At 38.7% G+C, this 21097-nt stretch overlaps 1 protein-coding gene across 1 annotated transcript in view; it reads left to right on the top strand.

Moving 5' to 3' along the window:
- NENF (neudesin neurotrophic factor) overlaps positions 1–21097 on the top strand; it is a gene marked incomplete at its 5' end in the record, with an annotated part of 340944 nt that overhangs the window by 94406 nt on the left and 225441 nt on the right. The gene's annotated exons all lie outside the window — the stretch shown is intronic.

The raw sequence follows: 21097 nt of genomic DNA, 5'->3' as shown, positions 1-21097 counted from the left end.
GCAAAAAATGCAAAAGGGGATGGCAGATTTTGCTACCATGCCTTTGCTGCCATAGAAAGTCTCTCAGATCCTGTTTATGACTTCAAGGAACTTAAATTTTGAGAGCATCTGAATCTCCTGTAGGAAGTTAGCACCCACCCATCTCCTAGAAGAATGAACTGTCTGGGGAAATATTGAAAAGCCAGAATATTATATTTCCCTAAATGTGAAAAGGGAGAAACATGTTTTAAAAGACGAAGTAGCTCCCTGCAGCTTCCTGCCCCCCCCCCCCCGTCCCCCAATTGTCAATGAGCCAGTAAAGCCTGGGCTAGTCTACTCTACATAATAAAGGCAGGATTAGCTTTTTACAGAAATTCACCACAAGGCATCTGGGAACTCAACCAAGTTTGGGACTCAAAATACACACAACCTACGAAGTTAGCTCTCCCTGCCCCTGGGAGTCTGACAACCAATCAGAATACATTTCGTACACAGGAACAGGAAACAGAGAGGTGGGGCCGAACAGAGAATATAAAAAAACGGAAGAACTCTCAGCAAATCCCTTTTTCTCCTTTTTTCTTCTTCAGCCAACATCTGGAAGCATGTGACTCCCTTTTCTGTTCAGGAGCTCAAGCCATGTGATTCTGTTCACCATTAAACCATCTTTCCAAGCAGCCTCCATGTTTCCAGTGTCTTTTTCCTCACTTGGAACTGAACCCGGAAGGACATTTCTCCCAACACTCCAAAGAGGTTTTCCTCCAGGTTGGGAAAGACTAGTGGCTGGAACATACCTAGGAAGAAATGTACATGATGTGTAAAAAGGATGGCTTTAGATGGCTTTAATTATGTATTTGTAATTATCTTAACTTCTTTGATTCTCTTCCCATGTAGATGTTCTTGACTAGTTGGTGTTGTACAGTGATGTGATATGACCAGTATGCCCTGGTCACGGGCGTACCGGTGCCTTCTGGGAGCACCAAGTACTGTTCCGGTATGGTGCTCTGGAGGGTGCACCCGCTCACCTGTTCTCCTTACCTCTATTTGAGACGACTGGGGCATTTGTGCACGTGCATGGGGTGTACGGCACCTGTGCGATACTCCACCGAGCAGCTGGAGCGTCATGGATGGGGGGTACGCATGTGCGTGCTGCGCATGTGGACATGATGGATGATGGCCACGTTGCAACGGGAGCCGGAACCTATAACTGGTGTTGTAGATGGCATGCTTACTTTTTCACTGTTAAGAAGATGGATATTGCAATAGATATCAAAGCTTTTATTATCAATCATACTACATTGCAAGCTCCAGTGGACTTATAAATGTGGCAATGGAAGCAGGAAATTGATGGTAATGGAAATTGGTCTCCACTCAGTCTTCGGCTTCGCTTTCTGGTCACACTAACCCAGGGGTCTTCAAACTTTTTGAACAGGGAGCCAATTCATGGTCCCGCAGCCTGTTGGGGGGGCCGGACCGGCTAGGTGGGCTTGGCTAGGTCATGTGACTAGGTGGATGTGGCCAATTTAACAGTCCATTAAACAATGTGCATATTGCACATTTCAATTAAACTTTAGTTTGTTTTGCTGGGGGGGGGGGGTTTATTTGCTTTTGTTGCATGTTGCTCTTTTGGTTGACTTTTCTTTTTCCTACATCGTTTTTTTCAGTTGTTTAGGAGTCTAGTGGTCCACTTCAGGAAACTCAGTTTTGCAGCAATTCTTCTCAGCCCCAAGGAGTTTACAATCAACAAGTCTCTCTGTCCGTCTCTCTCTGTGTCTATCTTTCTCTCACTGTTTACCTCTCTTTTCTCTATCTTCTAGAAGTGGGGGAGGTGAAAAATGGGCCCTCCTGGGGCATCTGTGCACCCCATTCTTCACTTTCCTGCCTCCAGAAGCATTCTGCAGGCAAAACCCAGGCGAAAATGGCCCTTTTGTGGCCAAAAACAGGCCGTTTTCACCTGTTTTTTGGCTTCCTGGAGCCGAAGGATGGACGGGGTGAAGTGGGTGGGGCAGCCTTGTGGTCCTGTGTGGGCTGGATTAATGGCTTCAGCGGGCCACATGTGGCCCCCGGACCATAGTTTGAGGACCCGTGTACTAAGCTATTCAACTCTGCTATATATGCCAAGCTTTATTTTCATGCTTAAGATCCATTTTGTATACTTTCTTATTGGAAGGAGAAGGTCTAATTTTAATTATTATTCTGATTGTCAACTTCAATAAAACCAGGGATGTTTTTAATTTTAATGAAGAATTGGGCATATAATGTAGGAACCTTAGAAATGTTGATCGGGCAGCTTCTATGGGGCCAGAAAGTGATTGTTATATATTCACTCTGTCTAGCATGGCTTCCACCAAGGTCCTCTGTTCCAGCGGGAACAGAGGTTTAATCCTATTGGTTGAGAGGCCTGACAGCTCCCTATAAAAGGGTTGCTGTCAGACCAAGCAGTTGCTGGATTGTACATACTTGTTGCTTGTTAATAAAGAGCTGTTGTTACGATAAGCCTGTGTCTGCCTTCTCAATACCAATCTAACACTGGCAATGAAGGTGGGATTGGAAGGCAAATAGGCAGAAAAAAGAGCCGCAAAATCCAGCGAGTAGATCCAGCCTGGAGTTCTTGGGGCGGCATCGAGTGACCATTTTGAGCGGCAAAACTCGAATCGCCCTCTATACGAAAAATGGCTATGCATGCCCCGCCAACTTCATATGACCCGGTGGCCGAGCACTGGGAATTGTACATGTTATGCTTCGAATGCTTCCTCGAGGGAAACGACCTCATGGGCGTCCCTGAAAGTGAAAAAAGAACCTTTTTCTGGGGTACTGTGGCCGAGAGGTTTTTGAAATAGCGAAGAACCTGTCGAAGCCAACACCGCTCCAAGCGATTCCCTGGGCGGCATTACAACAGACTCTGAAAATCCACTATGCGCCCAAACCATTGAGGCACATTCGCCACCACGAATTCAATATTAGGAACCAGAAAGAGGGCGAATCTATCAATGAATACATGGTGGTGCTTTGTAAGGCAGCCACCTATTGTGAGTTCCGTGACCTGGACGACTTAATATTGGACCGCATAATCTGCAGTGTGTGGGACATTAATCTGCAGAGAAGATTGTTCACCAGATCCAATCTGTCTCTCCAGATCGCACTCGATGAGGCCAGAGCATCCGAATCAGCAGACGAGTCAACGGAGACCTTGCAGCGCCAACGAAACGTGCCACAAGTAGCATAGAGCAAACGCACGTCCACCACAAGGCCGCAGAACCCGAGGGCTCTGACAGTGAGGAAGATGACAGCTACCGCATGCGCAGTAGCCGCACCAAGCCAGCGCGAAAATTCTACTCGCGTTTGTAGAACTGTGTGTCATAGAGTAGGTAGCTCACTAACTTAGCTCTTAAGATATTTGTCAAAGCCATGACATGCTTATGGTTGTTAGTAGAGAATCAGAGGATGTTACTTGTCACAAAATCTTGTAAAGATACAGATCTCAATTGTCAGATGAAGGTGTCAAGGCTTGAACTGGCGTTCTCAGACTTGGTTTGTTTGATGCTGAGAATTGATAATTTCCAGGAGTGAGAGCCCTCTAATAGCTTGAGATATAATTTCCACCATTTAAAAAAAAGTCTGATTGTGCACTGTTTTATTGACATGTCTGCATTAGTGGATTTATTAAACACACACACATACACACATCATATACTAGAGAAGTAGTTAATGTCAAGAAAGAAAAATAATAACTTAAAAGATCTGCTGGGTTTCAGACTTATAATATTCAAAATGTTAGCACATATTATAACCACAATGCCTTTTCTTAAAGGTTGTTATGAAAGACATAGAGACCAACAGAGCCAAGAAAAAATGTTTATTTAAAAGTTGTTGTATCTGCACTGACAGCTATGTGTATTTTAATGCTCTGTGTGTATGTGGACGTATGCTTATGAAAGTATATATGAAAGCAGTTGGCAGAGCAGACAGTAATTGTTTGGTGGGAGAAGCTGATAGTTTGCAGTACGAACTGAATACCTTGCAAACTGTTGCCTATCCAAAAAGCATTTATTAAACTGGTTTGCAGTGAAACTGGCATGAGTAAGGGTGCAGTGTGAATTGACTCTCTGTTGTAAAACCTGAAGCCTCTTCACACAGCACATTAATTAATAGATAACCACTAGAGGACGGTATGAATCAAAATATGTTCCCTTGTGCTGCTCTATCTGAAATCTTTTCATGTTATTATGTTTGCATCATTCCAGGAATGCAGCCATCCATTTCCTATCAGCAAAAAAGACAACTATATACAAACAGTCCTCAACTTAAATGACTAGTTCATTAAGTGACCTTTCAAAGTTACAATGGCACTGAAAATGTGACTTACGACCATTTTTCATACTTATGACTATTGTAGCAGCCCCAAAACCTTGTGATCAAAATTCAGACACTTGTTAATTGACTCATATTTATGAAGGTTGCAGAGTCCCAGGGACACATGATCTTCTTTTGTGAATTATTGACAAGCAAAGTCAAGGGGGAAGCCAGATTCATTTAACAACAGTGTCACTAACTTAACAACTGTAGTGATTCACTTAACAACTTTGGCAAGAAATGTTGTAAAATGGGACAAAGTTTACTTAAGAAATGTCTCATTTAACAACAGAAATGTTGAACTGAGTTGTGGTCATAAGTCAAGGATTACCTGTAATTACGGTATTTAGAGATACTGTTTCTCAATCTGACTGTTGGATTGCTTGGTTTGTATTGCCATCATGTCACATCATGCTTACTATATAAGTAAGACAGATACATTCCCAGCCTTGGAAAAACATATATTCAACATCAAACTTTCCCAATCTTGAACCTCCCAAATATATTTATGTATATCTCCAAATATATTTATCAGAGGTGGTATTCTACCGGTTCGAACTGGATCACCAGAACCGGTAGTGGAAATCGCAGGTGTCTCTGCCCATCCGTGCCTGGCTCTATGGCATCCCATTTTAGGGCCCTTTTTCTCCAAAAGCGCATGCAATGAAGGATCTGTGCATGTGCGGAAGTGGCACACGCGAGTGAAGCGAGTGTGTGTGCGCACAGGGTCACATTTACAAACCGGTAGGAAAGGGAAGTGTATACCACCCCTGATATTTATGTATAATATATATTTGGCAATTGTACTATAACCCATACAGAGAATTCTAGGCTGGTTGAGGAAGGCTGATCTACATTTTGACTGGCAAATCAATAGGAAAACTTAATGCCATTTACTTTCATTACACGTATCCTACAATGCTTAGCCCAAGGTCTCTTCAAATGACTTGTATGGTATCTACATATTTAAACAGTTCTCAGGATTATTTAAACATCTTGGATCTATTCTCTTTTAAGCAATCTTGAAAAATCCAGGCTTACATTTGGTCATGATAGCATTTCATTTACAGGAAAACCTACATAGGCCCTGAAATGCCAGTGTCAATTCATGGTTGAGGAAACCACAGGATATTATGATATGAATGACATTTACAATGACAATGAATGGTGATAAGCATTATGTTTACAATAAGAATGAGTAGAATCATTAAGTTTATCTGGAAACCGAATATTGCAATTGATGTGATGAATGAGGGGAAATGAAGTCTTTCAGTTTTTCTTTTTGGCTGTATGTGTATACTTTGGGAAAAAGATACTTGGACCACTCCTGAAATGCATTATGTTAAATTGAACATTTGATTTCCCAATAAAAAAAGTAACCTTATCTGAATTCAGTATTTTCTCAAACTACTATCTTGGCTTAAACTAAAAATATTGTTATCTCCAGTGTAACTGAGTGTTAACATTTTACAACATTATGACATTTCATAAACTGTCTTCTATAATGAAATCCAGTTCTTGTCTATTTAGACTCCTGACTGAGGTCAGAGGCCCTAATTTAATCAAAATGTGTATAAAAAAATAGCTGCTTAAGCCTGTGGAATGTCCGTGTCATATAATTTAAGGCCTCATTTGGTGTGTGTCAGAACAGGATTACATTATTTGGACATGGAAAGGAAATCCAGCCAGTTACTGCTGTTGCCTTTTCTTCCCTTGTAACATCTGCTGACAGATGTGATATCTGGTATCTCCAGCATGCCAATATAAATTAGTATAACCATTTGCATTGATCAGAAACATTAGACGGGTTTAAGGATCTGATTAAAATAGGCAGGGCCCCACAGGTTCTCCTTTTCTCCTTTTTACTCGGTTTTCTGAAACAGAAAGAAATTTTATTAGAACAGACAGGCACTTTCACTTTTACAACTTCAGCTTTGCTAATTGTGCATTTTTTCCCCCTGTGTCAGTTTGCTCTTCTTCTCTAATGAACCATAGAGTAACAAAGCAGATTGCTCTTTATCAATCACAATATCAAACTAATGTATATACTTTTTTCTATCTATGCCAGCAATTACTGGAAGTAATCCTGTTTAACCATCTGTGTCATGAATTCGAAATTTACCATTCATTTAACTCTACAGAGCTGACAAAAAGCCATGGGTTGCCTGCCAGATGGACAGACCAACTTATCTTCAACTCATGACTTTCTATGACAGAAGATTCTTATAGAACTTTTCTTCTACTAGTTCATGCCTTCAAATGCTCTCACCCAGCATCCCATAAATTCTTATTACTGTAAATTGCTCACTGTATTTCAGATTTACCATCCAATTTAGAAATTATTTAGAGACCAACAGGCAATAGCAAAACACCATTGGAACTACCTAATCTATGTTAGTTATTACAGCATCTACCCAGCTACTACCCAGATTTCTTCATTATTTAGCTTCTACTTCCCAAAATCTTCTCTTATGACATTTTGACTTCTAATCTGACACTGATAGAAATCCCCCTGAACCTCCTTATTTTACTATAAAAATCTCACAAACGTTCTCATTAAAAAAAAAAAAACTAGTCCCTACTTTTACCTTCTGATCAGCTGAGTGTGTTGTTTCAGCGTCTGCGCGGATATACAAAAAGCCAGCAAGACTCTGTGGAGGAAATCAAGCTCACCACACTGTCTCTTCCTTTGACTTCTGCTTTAATGATGTATTGCCTTCTTTTTGGCATGGTAATAAGCAGTTGCTGCTGTATAGAGGTGACCTGAGATTAAATTCATATAAGCCGTAAAGTTAGGACTGGTTTTATGAAACATAGTCCAAAACCCCAGACACAGTTATGTGTCTACAGAGAAAATAGGTAGGCAAATATGGACTGATACAAACTCCTGCCATATTTTTTTAAGATAAACATGTGCATATCTCAGAACTCGTAATCAGTTGTAGGACTAAACCAGTGTTTCTCAAACTTGGCGACTTTAAGTCCTGTGGACTTCAACTCCCAGAATTCCCCAGCCAGCTATGCTGGCTGGGGGATTCTGGGAGTTGAAGTCCACAGGACTTAAAGTCGCCAAGTTTGAGAAACACTGGACTAAACTCTCTCCAATATGACCACCTGGCTTTCTCCTGCTCCCCAGCAGCTGCATAAATATAAATGCAAAATGTATATTATGTATGGAACTGGAGTGCCAGAAATCTCTCAGATCTGTCGGTAGATTACAATTTTCTTGTTGCCCATTTTTGTTCTAGACGTTTATGTTGCTAGAATACATTTTACAAAATATCTGAGAGCGTTTCTAGTTCAGTTTCTCAAAGTGCATGCAGAGGACAATGAATACTTACCTGGAAATGAACTTACTTTATTGTCTCAGAGAAACAGGCATCGAAATATAATTCTAAGAAGTCCAAATTATCGTTTTTATCTGTATTGTGGTAAACTAAGGAAATTTGTGGTTGCACATTTACTACTACTATTAAACGTGCTTATGGCCAATAGTTCAGCTATTACTAAATGAAAATTACAGGTAAAAAGCTCTTATTTGTAGGTATTATTTAGTGCTCACTGATGTATGTGTGCATGTGCAGAGGGTATTCACTGAAAAATTGTACAACAAAATTTTATTTTGAAATTCTAGTATGCAATACTCAGGCTTATTAATGATGGCAGAACTTGATGTAGAATCCCAGATCATTGGGGAAAATTCTATCTGTGATGGTTTCTGGATTGTAATTAGTAACTTTCTGGAGAAACTCAGTTGGCTAATTCAGAAAGTTCTACCAATGTGTCAGTTGTTCAGTTTTATATTTAAGAAAAGTTCCACTATCTTTTTTCATAGATGGCTATTTCATTGAAGTTCTGTCAGATTGTCAGCACACAGTGGTTTTAAATGTAACAGTAGTAACAAAAACAATACTAAAATATTAGTCCTACCAAGAGTAAACTTTTACTCTTGTTTATGTTTATGAATATTTATGAATGACTCTTACTTACAAGAATTAAGAGCATTTTACATAATTAAGTAAATGCTTAGAATAGCAGAAGGGGGGGGGACGTTAAAACATTCAAACCTGTATGTATATCTTCACATGATCATAGTTTATAAATAACTTTGCATTGCAAAATTCTGGAATGGCTAATAGGTTTTGAAAATAATGGCATCATAACATTGGGTCAAAACTCAGTTTTTCCATCTGTTGTGTCAGCAGGTGTATTTCCATCATCCCATCAAATCTGAATATTCAATTGGGGTCATTTATTAATTTGAAATATTATCAATCAATTATATTATTTCAATTATATTTAATTAATAATTGACCTTTATCAAATTGAGAGGTCCATGAAAAGGAAACACAAGTGCACATCTAAGTTTGGAACTTTTGTGATATAATAATGACAGCTATCTTAGATTAATTTTTACATTTTTTGACAAAATCATGGAGAATAAAACTATTGATTACTCTTCATGATGACTAATACATTCTTTCTGCTATCAGAGGGAGATAACATGCTTCTGCCTAAATCAGGGGCAGTAATATGCTATTTCTTGGGTCAAAAACAGAATGGATGTGAATACTTGTTATTGGCAAGCAAAGTGAAGGAACTCTGCCTTATGTTCTTCCCACATATATTAGGTTAGCTTGAAATTATATTTGATCTTGTGGGATGTTTGATCTTGTATAATACAGCAACACTCTTATATGTTCCTCAGTGAGCTCCAATGAGCAGTAGCATTATGGATGATTTCAATGAGTGAAACTGCTAAGTGCTCTGAAAGCCCACCGTTCACAAAAATACCATGAAATTTAATTGATAGCTATATATAGAAGTCCATGAGAATTTGCATCCCTGCGCTATCCAATTTGCAATATAAATATTCATCCAGGTAATCCAAATAGTCTTGGTCTGGGGCAACTGAAATAGGTCCAGAGTAACATTTGGGTTGCTTAAATATGTTTGTTACAATTTAGATATAATTCCATATTTGGATGAGTATGAATGAGAAAAGTAGAGTATTAATTCCAGTAATTGACAGGAAATACCATAAATAATACAATAACAAAATAACAGAGTTGAAAGGGACCTTGGGGGTCTTCTAACCCTACCCCCTGCTCAAGCAGGAAACCCTATAACATCTCAGACAAATAGTTGTCCAATCTCTTCTTTAAAACCTCCATTGTTATAGCACCCACAACTTCTGGAGTCAAATCATTAATTGTCATCATATACTAAGAATTTAGGGTGATTGGAAAATTCTGTGGTCCTGGGAAGTAAAAAACATTACCAGTTAATATTTTAATTTTAAAATTATTTTGGTGCCTACCTTAGGGTTAAATTTAATCTTTATTAAAATTTTCAATTCCATTTTTTTTTGTTTTTAAAGATTGTTAGACAAGTTGGAACTGGTTAATCCTTGGATGAGAATCGGGAAATAACAGGACAGGAAGTTAAGAAGAAAACAAAGAAGACAACGGATATCATTTCCAAATTGTTGCCAAGAATGTGGTTACTGAAGTCACCAAGAGTTAAGCTTGGCTTGAAGGAGACATTATATTTTTTAGCTGTCTTGGATGCAGTACTTTCCAGAACAACAGGGCAGGATATAGAGATATAGAGATACCGGATAAAGTGTTGTGTAACATTGCTATTAATAACTAGATCGTCTAAACCCAAGTATTGCTACTGAATCCTATTAAGCTATCCTCTCAACAATTCCCATTCCTTTGAGCCATGAATATATTTTTACTCTAGCTTTTAAATCAACAGTTTAGTTTAACTTTGTCCACTAGGTTTGGGAACACAGATCCAGACCTTGGAGAATACTGAAAAGAGATGGAAAAGTGGCCGCTGAAAAGAGACCTCCAATTCCATATTAGTATCTCCATTTACACAGATCACAAATGATTTGCTGTCAGTTTTAGTAGCTAAAAAGGTCTGAACGAAGTTACCTTTAACTCAACTTCTTGTGGCTGTTAGCTTAGTTTTTGTGGCAGATTGCCAACAGTGAACAGAAAAAAACAGCAGTGAATTGGGAAACACAATTTTTTTAGGCTTTTCACAAGGCTTATGTCTTTTGCAAACCACTGTTTTGCATTCCTGAGCTACTTTTCAGGGTTGCTGTTGGACTACAATACTTCAAGAACATTTCTCAAGTTCTCAGTAGGAGTCAGCCATAAAGCACTGACCTCCTGATTTTACACAGCAGAACCTCTTTGCAGGCTGGATTCAAGAGACACCTCACCAACCCAGTTCTTTAAGAATCTTTATTGCCATAAAGCCAAGTAGTTACCTCCCTGCTGCCAATGTAAAGACACAAGTGTTTGTTATTCTCAGGCTGATTCAAATCCACAACTTTGTCAGACACATACACCACACGCCTTTGATCATTTTCTTCTGATTCAGTAAGTGGCTTCTTGTTACTCATTTTGCCATTTCACACTTACAGAAAACTGATCTAGGATTTTCCTTATTGTTTTACACATACACACAAATACACAGAAAGATTGAGAAAGTGGAGGGCTGACATTTTGCTGGATGAAACAAATCATAAAAGCTGTTCTCCTTCAACTACCCAACTAAGAGCTGCTGCAGATTTTTTTTTCTTCCTCTCCTATAACATCGCCTGTAGCTAGTTGATTCACCCCATGTGTGGCAGGGCTGATGGACATATTTCTGGCTCAATGCTTCCATGGGATAATACTGCACTTTTGCTTGTGGAGAAAGGGTGATTTAAACAAAAGTCAAGGTAGAGGCCGTGATCAAACATGCAAAACCCTGTCTCTTTTTACATGCACCATGCCCTCTCTCTTGTCTTTTTTACACTCTCTTTAATTATCTTTGCTCACATCTTATTATATAGTACACACATAAGTACTCAAATGCCAATTCATTTAGTGCCAATGCTTCCAAGTAGATTAACCATTAATCACCCTAAGGAGACATGATCAAAGAAAGTCAGTCAACATTGAGAAGCAATGGAGTGACTACTTTTTTAACAGTGAATTGCACCTTGAACTGAAAAAAGTTAATAATGAACAGTTAGAATAGATACGTATGTGCTTAAGGTTGTTCAGCAGCTTTCTATCGTCTAACGACATCGTCTATCGTTTTCCTTGGTGCTAATCAGAGGTGGTATTCAGCCGTCTCTCTCTGGTTCGGGCTAACGGATAGCAGCGGCTGCAGGAGGCTCCGCCCATCCACCCCAATATAATGCACGAGCACTGTGCATGCGCAGGAGGCAACACGCATGCGCAGATAGGTGCGTGTGAGTGAAGTGAGCGTGTGCAAGAGTGCACTCACATTTGAGAACCGGTATGGAAAGTAAATGAATCCCACCGCTGGTGCTAATGTCTACACTGAACCACAGAGTGCAATGTACCTGCTGGTCATCCTTTCCGCTCTTCATTACCCATGTATCTCCTTTCCTTTTTTAATGAATTAAATGAAGTATTTTGCTTTGATATTTTAGATCAGCTACCTAACCAGTGGTAGCACAAGTTCCTTTGAATCTCTGGCCATAATCCTACAGTGCCTTCCTCATTTTCCGCTTCAAATAAGTACAGTAAGCAGCGCTCTTTTCTCTAACACACATTGTTTCCTTCCAAATTTGGGGTGCAAAATCTGCTAGGTTGATGTAGAGAGAATGAGTTTTCTTTTTCTCTTTGTGGCCATTCTAGGACAGAAGGAGAAAGAAACTGATTGTACAAAGAAAGCAGGCAAAAGGCCAGTCTGCCAGATGATGAAAGTAGATGTCAGCCCAACCCACCTCACAAAGTTGTTGTTGTGAAAATAGAAGGAACAAATGGTAGGTATATTTGCTGATTTGAGTTATTTATAAAAATAATAAAGATGGGATTTTAAAAAAAATATTCAAATATTTGACAAATATTCATACTCTTTGAAATAATTCCAGATAGCCTGCCACTATATTCCAAATGCTATTCATGAGGTTGGTCGTTCCCCAAAAAAGAGACATGCTTATTTAAATATGCACAACCTAATTAAAAAGGTTGACTGTCTATGCCCATTTGTCTTCCAATATAAATGCACATTTAGAATTAATTTCTTCTCTCTATACCAGTGGTGGGTTCTGCATCCTGGTGCAACCGGTAGGGTGCAACAGGGCCCGGTGTCCACCACATGAATACGTGCAGTGCCCACATGCGTACCTACCATCTGTGATGCTCCGCGATGCCTTCGTGACACTCCAGCTGCTCAGCACCGTCGCGCAGGCACCGTACACTCCGTAGACGTGCGCGGAAGCCCCGAAGAGCTCAAATACAGGTAAGGATGGCGGGCAGGCGGGTCGGCCCTCCAGAGCACCGTACCGTACCAACCACTGCTCTATACACAGTATAAAGAATTCATCTCACTATTGTAGGGAGATTACAGCAATTAGGTAAACATTTAATTAGATATTTGAATTGAATATACTTGATTCCTCAATTTTCCTTGTATTAATTTATTACAATATTTCTAATTTAGAATGACATGAATGTAGGACTTCCTTTTTGTTTAGTAATAATTAAACATTATTTCCCCCTTCTCCCTCTCTTGTTCTCTTTTTCTTTCTGCATATATTTATTATTTATTTATTAAATTTCTATGCCAGCCGTACCACCCTACAACAAATCTGAGCAGCTTATAATATATTAAAAAGTTAAAAGTTATTAAAATAAAAAGCAATGGTTAACCACAGTGCTGTTGACCTATACAGTATGCTGATCAGGGGCTAAAGCTAAATGATAGCCAGCAACTTTGAGAACCCCCAAAAAGGAAAGCAGGGATATTGATTTCTAAATTTACCTTGACTTGGAGAATTTTTTAAAATAATAAATGACTAGAAGACTAGAAGAGGGATGCAGTGGCTCTGTGGCTAAAATACTGAGCTTGTTGATTAGAAAGATTGGTGATTCGAATCTCTAGAACTGCATAATGGAGTGAGCTCCCATTACTTGTCCCAGCTTCTGCCAACCTAGCAGTTCGAGAGCACGTAAAAAATGCAAGTAGAAAAAATAGGAACCACCTTTGGTGGGAAGGTAACAGCGTTCTGAGCGCTGGCTCTTCGGCTTTGAAACAGAGATGAGCACTGCCCCCTAAAGTAAGGAACGACTAGCACATATGTGTGAGGGGAACCTTTACCTTTAGGAGACTATCTGCAATCACTATGTGGATAGATTATTTCCTCTAACTCAATGGAGTACAAGTGATAGAGTCAAGCTCTATGAAGCTATACATACAAATATGTGCATGAATGTGCAAATAAATATAGCAGACCTGAGCTTCAGAGGTTGTGCGCTCACAATTATTTCTGGTCAGGAAATCAATACTGGGATTAACAATTTAGGCATAAGAAAAAACGAAATGACATTGATGACTCTTTCCTTTTCACTGCATAAGTGATAGGCATAAAACGTCCATTACTAGAAGTACATGTCTGTAAATCCTTCCAGCTGTTATATACCGTTTTCATGACAGGTGGCTAGAATATTCAGCATGTTCATTTCTTATGTTAAAACTGGTGAGATGGAAATTTTAAAAGAAAAACTTCCCTCTGAGCTAAGCAATGACTCTGTTCAAAGCCTGAAATAATGTGTTTGGTCATCACAGCAAAACTTGGATGATGAGGCAAGGTTGGGATTCCACACTTTCTGGCGATGGATCCTAATATTACAAATAACATGAGAATGCATTTAAATTTTTTTGCAGATAAGCAGTAAGACTTAAAATAGCCTATGTGAGACCAAACACTTATAAAGACTGAGCAAGGAGCCTTATTAACTGTTTTTGGTGAGGAGAGAAAGAAGGAGAAACAAAAATATTTAGGGAGGGGACAGAATGAATATTCCAGTTTCTGAATAATGCAGAATGTTTTGGAGACACTGAGTTCTAAAGCAAAACATGTTAATTTAATTCATTGGACAGTTTTCATACCTAGCTAGTATAACATAATATAAATGGAAACTTTAGTATGAAGCCTGAGTATTTCAGCCATTTATAGTAAACAGAACGCAAAATAATATTATACTTTCTACTCATTCTGTCCCTTCTGATGAAAAACCTTTTTTTAAAAATAAGTCCAGCAGAAAACTTTCATAACTGAAATGAGGCAGGAAGTTTTCTGAACAAACTTTTGAAATTCTGTGTCTCTACCCTAACTTGACAATGAATTTCATTTGACGGTGAAGGGATGGAATTGTGAAGTAGATACTCTGCTCTATTTCACTGAAGACACACACACACACACACACACACGGTGCTGTGTGTGTGTGTGTGTTCCAGCATAATTCTGGAATGCCTTGAGCAATTTCAACCAAACTTGGTACACAAGATGACATACTCTCTGGAAGCAAATACTGTGGGGATAAGACACTCCTAACACCCCTCAAGGTGTGTGGGTGTGTTCCAGCATAACTCCAGAATGCCTGAAATGAAAAGGACTGAATTATATCTATAGTGTCAAGTCACAGTATTTTTGACAGTGATAATGTGCATTTTTCTGATCAGGAGGACCCACTCACAGTTAAAGCTCTGATTGGCATATCTACAACATTATTCCTGAATGAGTTAATTTTCTTATTAATGCCTGTATATGTTCTATGTTGAAGCTCTTTTTTATCTGTGGCATAGGCAGAGCCTTCCGCTAGATCAAAGCAAAGCTGGCTGAGGAATTTTGGGTGTTGAGGTCCACAAGTCTTGGCAACCTCGAAGTTGCCAAGGTTGGGAACCCCTGCTCTAGAAGATCCAACAGACTCAATCAATCAATTAGAATAGAGCTGGAAGGGACTTTGGAGATGATCTACTCAAACCTCCTGCTCAAGCAAGAGACCCTATACAAATTGAGACAAATGACTGTCCAGTCTCTTCTTAGAAACCTCCAGTGAAGAAGCACCCACAACTTCTGAAGGCAAGTTGTTCCACTGGTTAATTGTCCTCACTGTTAGGAAATTTCTCCTTAATTCCAGGTTGTTTCTCTCCTTGACTGGTTTCCATTCACTGTTTCTTGTCTTGACTTCTGATGCTTTGGAAAATAAATGGACCCCCTCTTCTTCATGACAGCCCCTCAAAAGCTGGAATATTGAATGAATAATTTTCACCTTGTTATAGTCTTATGAAAAGGAATTATATTTGGTTGTTGGCAGCTACATTCAATGATAGCTAAATGAAATATTAATGTTTGGAGATTTCTGGGGGACCTATATTTGACTTGTGCATTTCCCAGAAATACCTTGCCGAAATGGTAATCTATTGCAATCCTCTACATGTCTATAAGGGATCACTCCCAGGTGAGTTGGTAAGTGCCTCAACCGAAGTTGCAGTCTCCAGTATGGTGCCTAAAATTTCATTGGCTTCCTGTTTATTGTGAGCGAAAAAAGGGTTTTAAATGTTTACATTTTGTTTCTTTAAAATATGACAGCTCGATTGTGGCAAAGTGAGGGACTGCAATACAGGTAGTCCTTGACTTACAACAGTTCATTTAGTGACCGTTAGAAGTTAGAACAGCACTGAAAAAGTATTTATGACCATTTTCCACTTTTGGTCATTGCAGCATTCCGGTGGCCATGTGATCAAAATTCAGATGCTTGGTAACTGCCTCTTGCAGTGTCATATTTATGATGATTGCAATGTCCTGGGGTCACATGATATCCTTTTGTGCCCTTCTGACAAGCAAAGTCAATGAGGAAGCCAGATTTATTTAACAACTATATTACTAATTTAACTTCAGTGATTCACTTAACAACTGTGGCAAGAAAGGTTGTAAAATGGGGCAAAATTCATTTAACAAATGTTAAGTACAACAGAAATTCAGGGCTCCATTGTGGTCGTAAGTCGAGGACTACCTGTACCATCTTGGTGGTACAAGAGAATATTTTATTTTTTTAGGGGGGGGGAGGGAATTCTTATTCTGAACTTTCACTTTTTAAATACTAGCTCCGTAGTTGCAGAATACCTGTCTGTAGTCTTACTTTGTCACCTGTCCCTTCTTCCATTTCTCTTACAAATCTTCTTTCATTTTCAGATCTTCACCAAAATCTATGTAACCGCATGGGCTTCTTCTGCTGTCATTCCCACCTCCCCCTTGGAATTTTTTGGAGTTGTGCTTTTTAATATGTTCTACTGCTCATTGTATGTAAACAATGTTTTGGAATCAGGGGTCAAGGAGGTCTGGAGGCTATGGTCAAAAAATCAAGATGGGCACAAAGTCATTAAAAACAGGCAGAGCTTTAATCCTACTGTCATGGTTGCCATTATGATTTTTAACACACACACACACACACTCCAACCTCTTCTTTTCTGCTGGTTTATTGTCCCCATCCTTTTCTACCTATTGGCTGATGTCCACAATTTATTAAGTCTAAAGTACGTTTAATGAATATCATAGCTGTGTTTATTTAACATGCTGTGCCCAAACAAATAAACATAAAAGTTTAGCTTAACGTCACATGATCCACCCAAAAAACCTTTTAAAAAGACTAGATTCCTAGATTGTTCTAAACTAGAAACTATCCAATTCCATTTTTACCAGATTTAGTATGTTGTATGAACTAAGCCATGGATCCCTTGTACCTCACATCTTCAAATCTTCCTACATCTTCTCCTTATCTTTACCACTGCCTAATATGTATATCATATGCATAGCATTTGAATAAGGCTTTTGGGGCTTCTGTTTTCTGGGTTACCTGTGAAACTGTAGCTTAATTAGATTCGGATTTTATTAATCTTACTGATCTTGTACTCACATAACCCAATAAGCCATTAACAGAGTCAGATCTTAGTAGTAACTCTCATAGTTCCCCCAAGTGCCCAAGCACATTATTCAGGATTTATAGAATGACCTGATCAGTATTTTTGTTTCAAGATATGTGAAAAAAAAAATTACATTCTAAAAACGATGTGTCTTCATCACTGTGCTTTACTTATTTTCATTTATGATTGATTCCCAATATTGTCAGGTGATACATGCAAGCTGGAAAATCAACAATTTATTCATCTTCCATTCTCCTCATAATAAGCGGGTCAGATAGATTATTCTGAAGATCAGTACAGAGGTAGTATTCAGCCAGTTCTGACAGGTTCTGGAGAATAAGTAGCGGAAATTTTGAATAGTTTGGAGAACTGGCAAATAGGCTGCCCCTCCCCCATCTGATTTTCTTTTGTTGCCATGAACAGGAGAACAGAACTGGAAAGCAGGTTAGTGGGGTGGGGAAGGAATGGGATTTTGCAGTAGCCTTCCCCCAGGAATGGGGAGGGAATGGGGATTTTGCAGTAGCGTTCCCCTGACACACTCACAAAGCTATGCCCACAAAGCCATACCACACCCACAGAACCAGTAGTAAAAAAATTTGAATCCCACCACTGGAACACACTATTTTAAGGTCACATCAAAAACATTATGGACAGGTGGGAATTTAAACATAGGCTCCAATAATATCAATCTAACTAGTTCAATTCAGTTATTCTTTGTAAAAAAGCTATAAGAAAAGAGGGAGGACAATTTCAAAGAAGTAACGAAATTATCAGAAGCAGGAGACAACATTGTCCCACCATCAAATCCATCCTCTTCTGAGTGCAATGTGGAATAAAAGCAGAGGAATTTAGGGTAATGTTGCCTGGAACCAGAAACATGTGGTTCAAATATTACTGAATTTAATCAATCCTATTTTTTGCAGGGATTAATAAGGTAAAAGTCAAAATTTCCAGCTGGAAAATCAACAATTTATTTAAAAAAACCGGTTTTCCACCTTAGGAAAGATTCTATCTCCAAGAAGTTAGTTATCATTATTTTGTCTTTTACACATAGCATTAAGTTCATATATCTCTTGACTAATTTCCCAAATTTTAATATGTCTATGAAGATTCTCAGTCATGCAGGTCATGGTTATCCCAAAGGTGCTTTTTCAAGAGGAAACCGGACTTTGTGTTGTTGTTGTTTTGAAGACATTTTGCTTCTCACCCAAGAAGCTTCTTCAGTTCTGATTGAACACTGGAGGATGGAAGGATTTATATTCCTTGCAGTCATCTGGTTGTTAGCACTCGTTCTGAGAATTGTTGAGGCCACTTGGAGATTTAACTGTTTACAACATAGTCCTTTTGGCAGTTCCAAGATTCCATACCCATTTGCACTACTCAGGTGACCCTGGAAATGCAGATAAACCTCCAAGGGGTCCCAATGACTCTCAGAAAGAGTGCTAACAACCAGGTGATTTCAAGAAATATAAATCTTGCCATCCTCCAGTGTTCAGTCTGAACTGACGAAGCTTCATAGATGAGAAGCAAAACATCGTCAAGAAAAAAGAAAGTCCAGTTGCCTTTTGAAAAAGCACTTGTGGGCCAAACTTTAATAGCTTTCCTGATATGTTAAATCCTACCCAGCCAGACTATTGTCCATGATGACTGAGAATTTCAGATTTTTATTCCAACAGGTATAGAGAACATCAAGTTGGAGAAAACGGATTCTAAAAGATACTGCAAGTGTCCCATGGGATGGTGTGTTTTCTTCTCTTCCTCTTTTTCTCACACAAATTTCCCCTTTCTTCCCCCTTGCAGCATGAATGCTGGTTGAGAAACATTTTTACTGAAAGAGTGATACTTACTGAAAGTTGAATGTCGAAGTCAGCCATGAGTGGATTACATTTGCTGTAATGCTAATGAATACTTGGGAGTGGGGAGAGTTGCATAACAGAGACTTCTTCAGATCTCTTAATGGTGGTGAAGCACTCAGGAAACAATATATCTAAAAATAACCTTGCTAGTAAAAGACTTCTGCCATAATTAATACTAGTCAGTCACTATTGATTACAGCAGTACATTTAAAAAAAAAGGATCTTCATTATTCTGATTGGGCCTCTCCTACACACCACAGAATTTACCACTTTAAAAACAGGAAATGCATGCTCTTCATCTAAAAATGGAATGGGCATCCTGTACTCCTCTTTCAGAAATTGGCAGTGTGTTTCTAGGGTAGAAGTTGAGCACCCTCTTTTAAGGAGAATTGCAGAGTTTCCCCCAACCAGATGTGCCCCAGATGAGTGGGTCTCCAGAGGTGGACAATATGTTTAATTCAGGCTTTGGTGTGATGAAGTGTTCCGCTTCTTTGAAAGATAACTTTGAACTTTTTCACAGAGTGGTGTGAGCAATATAAAGAAGAAATTGCATCATTCCTCAGATATAAGCTCACAAGTTTTCTCTAATAGATTTTCCCGAAACTGAAACAACCATCCTTTGATTAGCTCCTATAACTGTGATGAAAGAAAAGGACCAGATCTTAGTGACAGAAAATAAATATCTGTTTAGTGAAAGATATAACCCTGATGCATTTGTACAGTAAAATACCTCTTAAAAGGAACTAGTTGAATTACTGTTTCTTCTCTTCAGGAATCCTGGAAACTAGTTTGGAAAAGAGACAAACGGAATGTCTACCAAACTCTTGTCATCTCATAAATTCTCAGGATTTTTTTTTTATGGAAGTCACAAGAATTAGAATAGTATTAAAGCAGGAAAAGTATTGCACAATGGATAGAAATAGGGTTCTACTGAATATTTCCCTAGAAACAGTCAATCATCCAAGAGTAAGAATCATATGAAATTGTCCTTTATGAAGCAATTCTGCTTCCATTATCAGGTCCCTGAAATATATATCTCACAGCCACAATTATTATTCCTATGATAACAGGGATCTAGGTTTTGCCAACAAGGGGAACATCATGACTTTCATTCAAATGATTTACTGGGTTCTTACTTATGTAAATAAGTACATGTTTTAGTTTGGATATTAGAATACTTAATACCTTTACCACAATTCTGTAAATGGTATTTGGTGGATATCGGACTCAGATTTACTAAAGTCTGATTTTGCTGGACTAAAATTCTGAACCTTCCCTCAGACAGTATGAAAATGAGCCAAAGTAGAGGTATGATAGGAAATCACAGACTTTTTAGCTATTTTAAATTATTTGATATAAATGGGTATGTTTTCTTGCTCTGTCACTTGCTACCAATGGAAATATATCAATATTTCTGTTGATAACACTAGATAATCTGACTTTATTCAGATACTTTGGACTGCCATTTCTATAATCTGAACCACTAGCGATCTTGTTTGGGACCTATGGATTGCTTCCCAGTGCATACATGAAACTATTAAAGACTTGACTCATCTCTTGGGCTTGGGACAAGGTGTGTGTGTGTTGTGTGTTGTGTTTTTGCTTGCTTTAAGTCACTTATGGTCACTTGTTTTTTTGTGGAGATTTTTTATTTATTTATTACTGGTTAATTGTAAACTGTCTAGAATTGTCATCCACCAGCTTTTAAATTGTACAAATACAATAAAATCAACAGCCAAGGAGCACAGCCTGAAATAAGAAATGATCAGAATGTAAAATGAATAACTGCCTTAACAGCAGCCAGTGAATCAGTGCACTATAAACCAATGGATTTAGGCAGGAGTGTTTTGAGAATGGTTTAAATACTATTTAACAGTAACAGGGAATATGAGTTCCCTTTCACAGCATTGTAAAGCAAGAAGCAATATCTCCTGTCCCTGTAATTATGGTATTGAAAGTAAGGCTTGCTTCTTAAAGCCGACTCTGGCTTTCCACTTAATTTCAGGCTATAGAAAGGCATATTCAACTTTAGCAATCTATGAGCCCTCGTAGCTGCTAAGAAACCCTTACCAGTTTGAAGACAACCACATTTCTCTGCTAAGGCAACATTTTTCCAACATATTTTACTAGGAGCTTAAACACCGCTGAATAGAATTAGGGCTTGATAA

The sequence above is a fragment of the Natrix helvetica genome (assembly GCF_964273705.1).
Source record: "Natrix helvetica genome assembly, chromosome: 2".
NCBI lineage: Eukaryota > Metazoa > Chordata > Lepidosauria > Squamata > Natricidae > Natrix > Natrix helvetica.
Note: the sequence above shows the minus strand (reverse complement) of the source record. Positions and strands in the feature narration are given on the sequence as shown.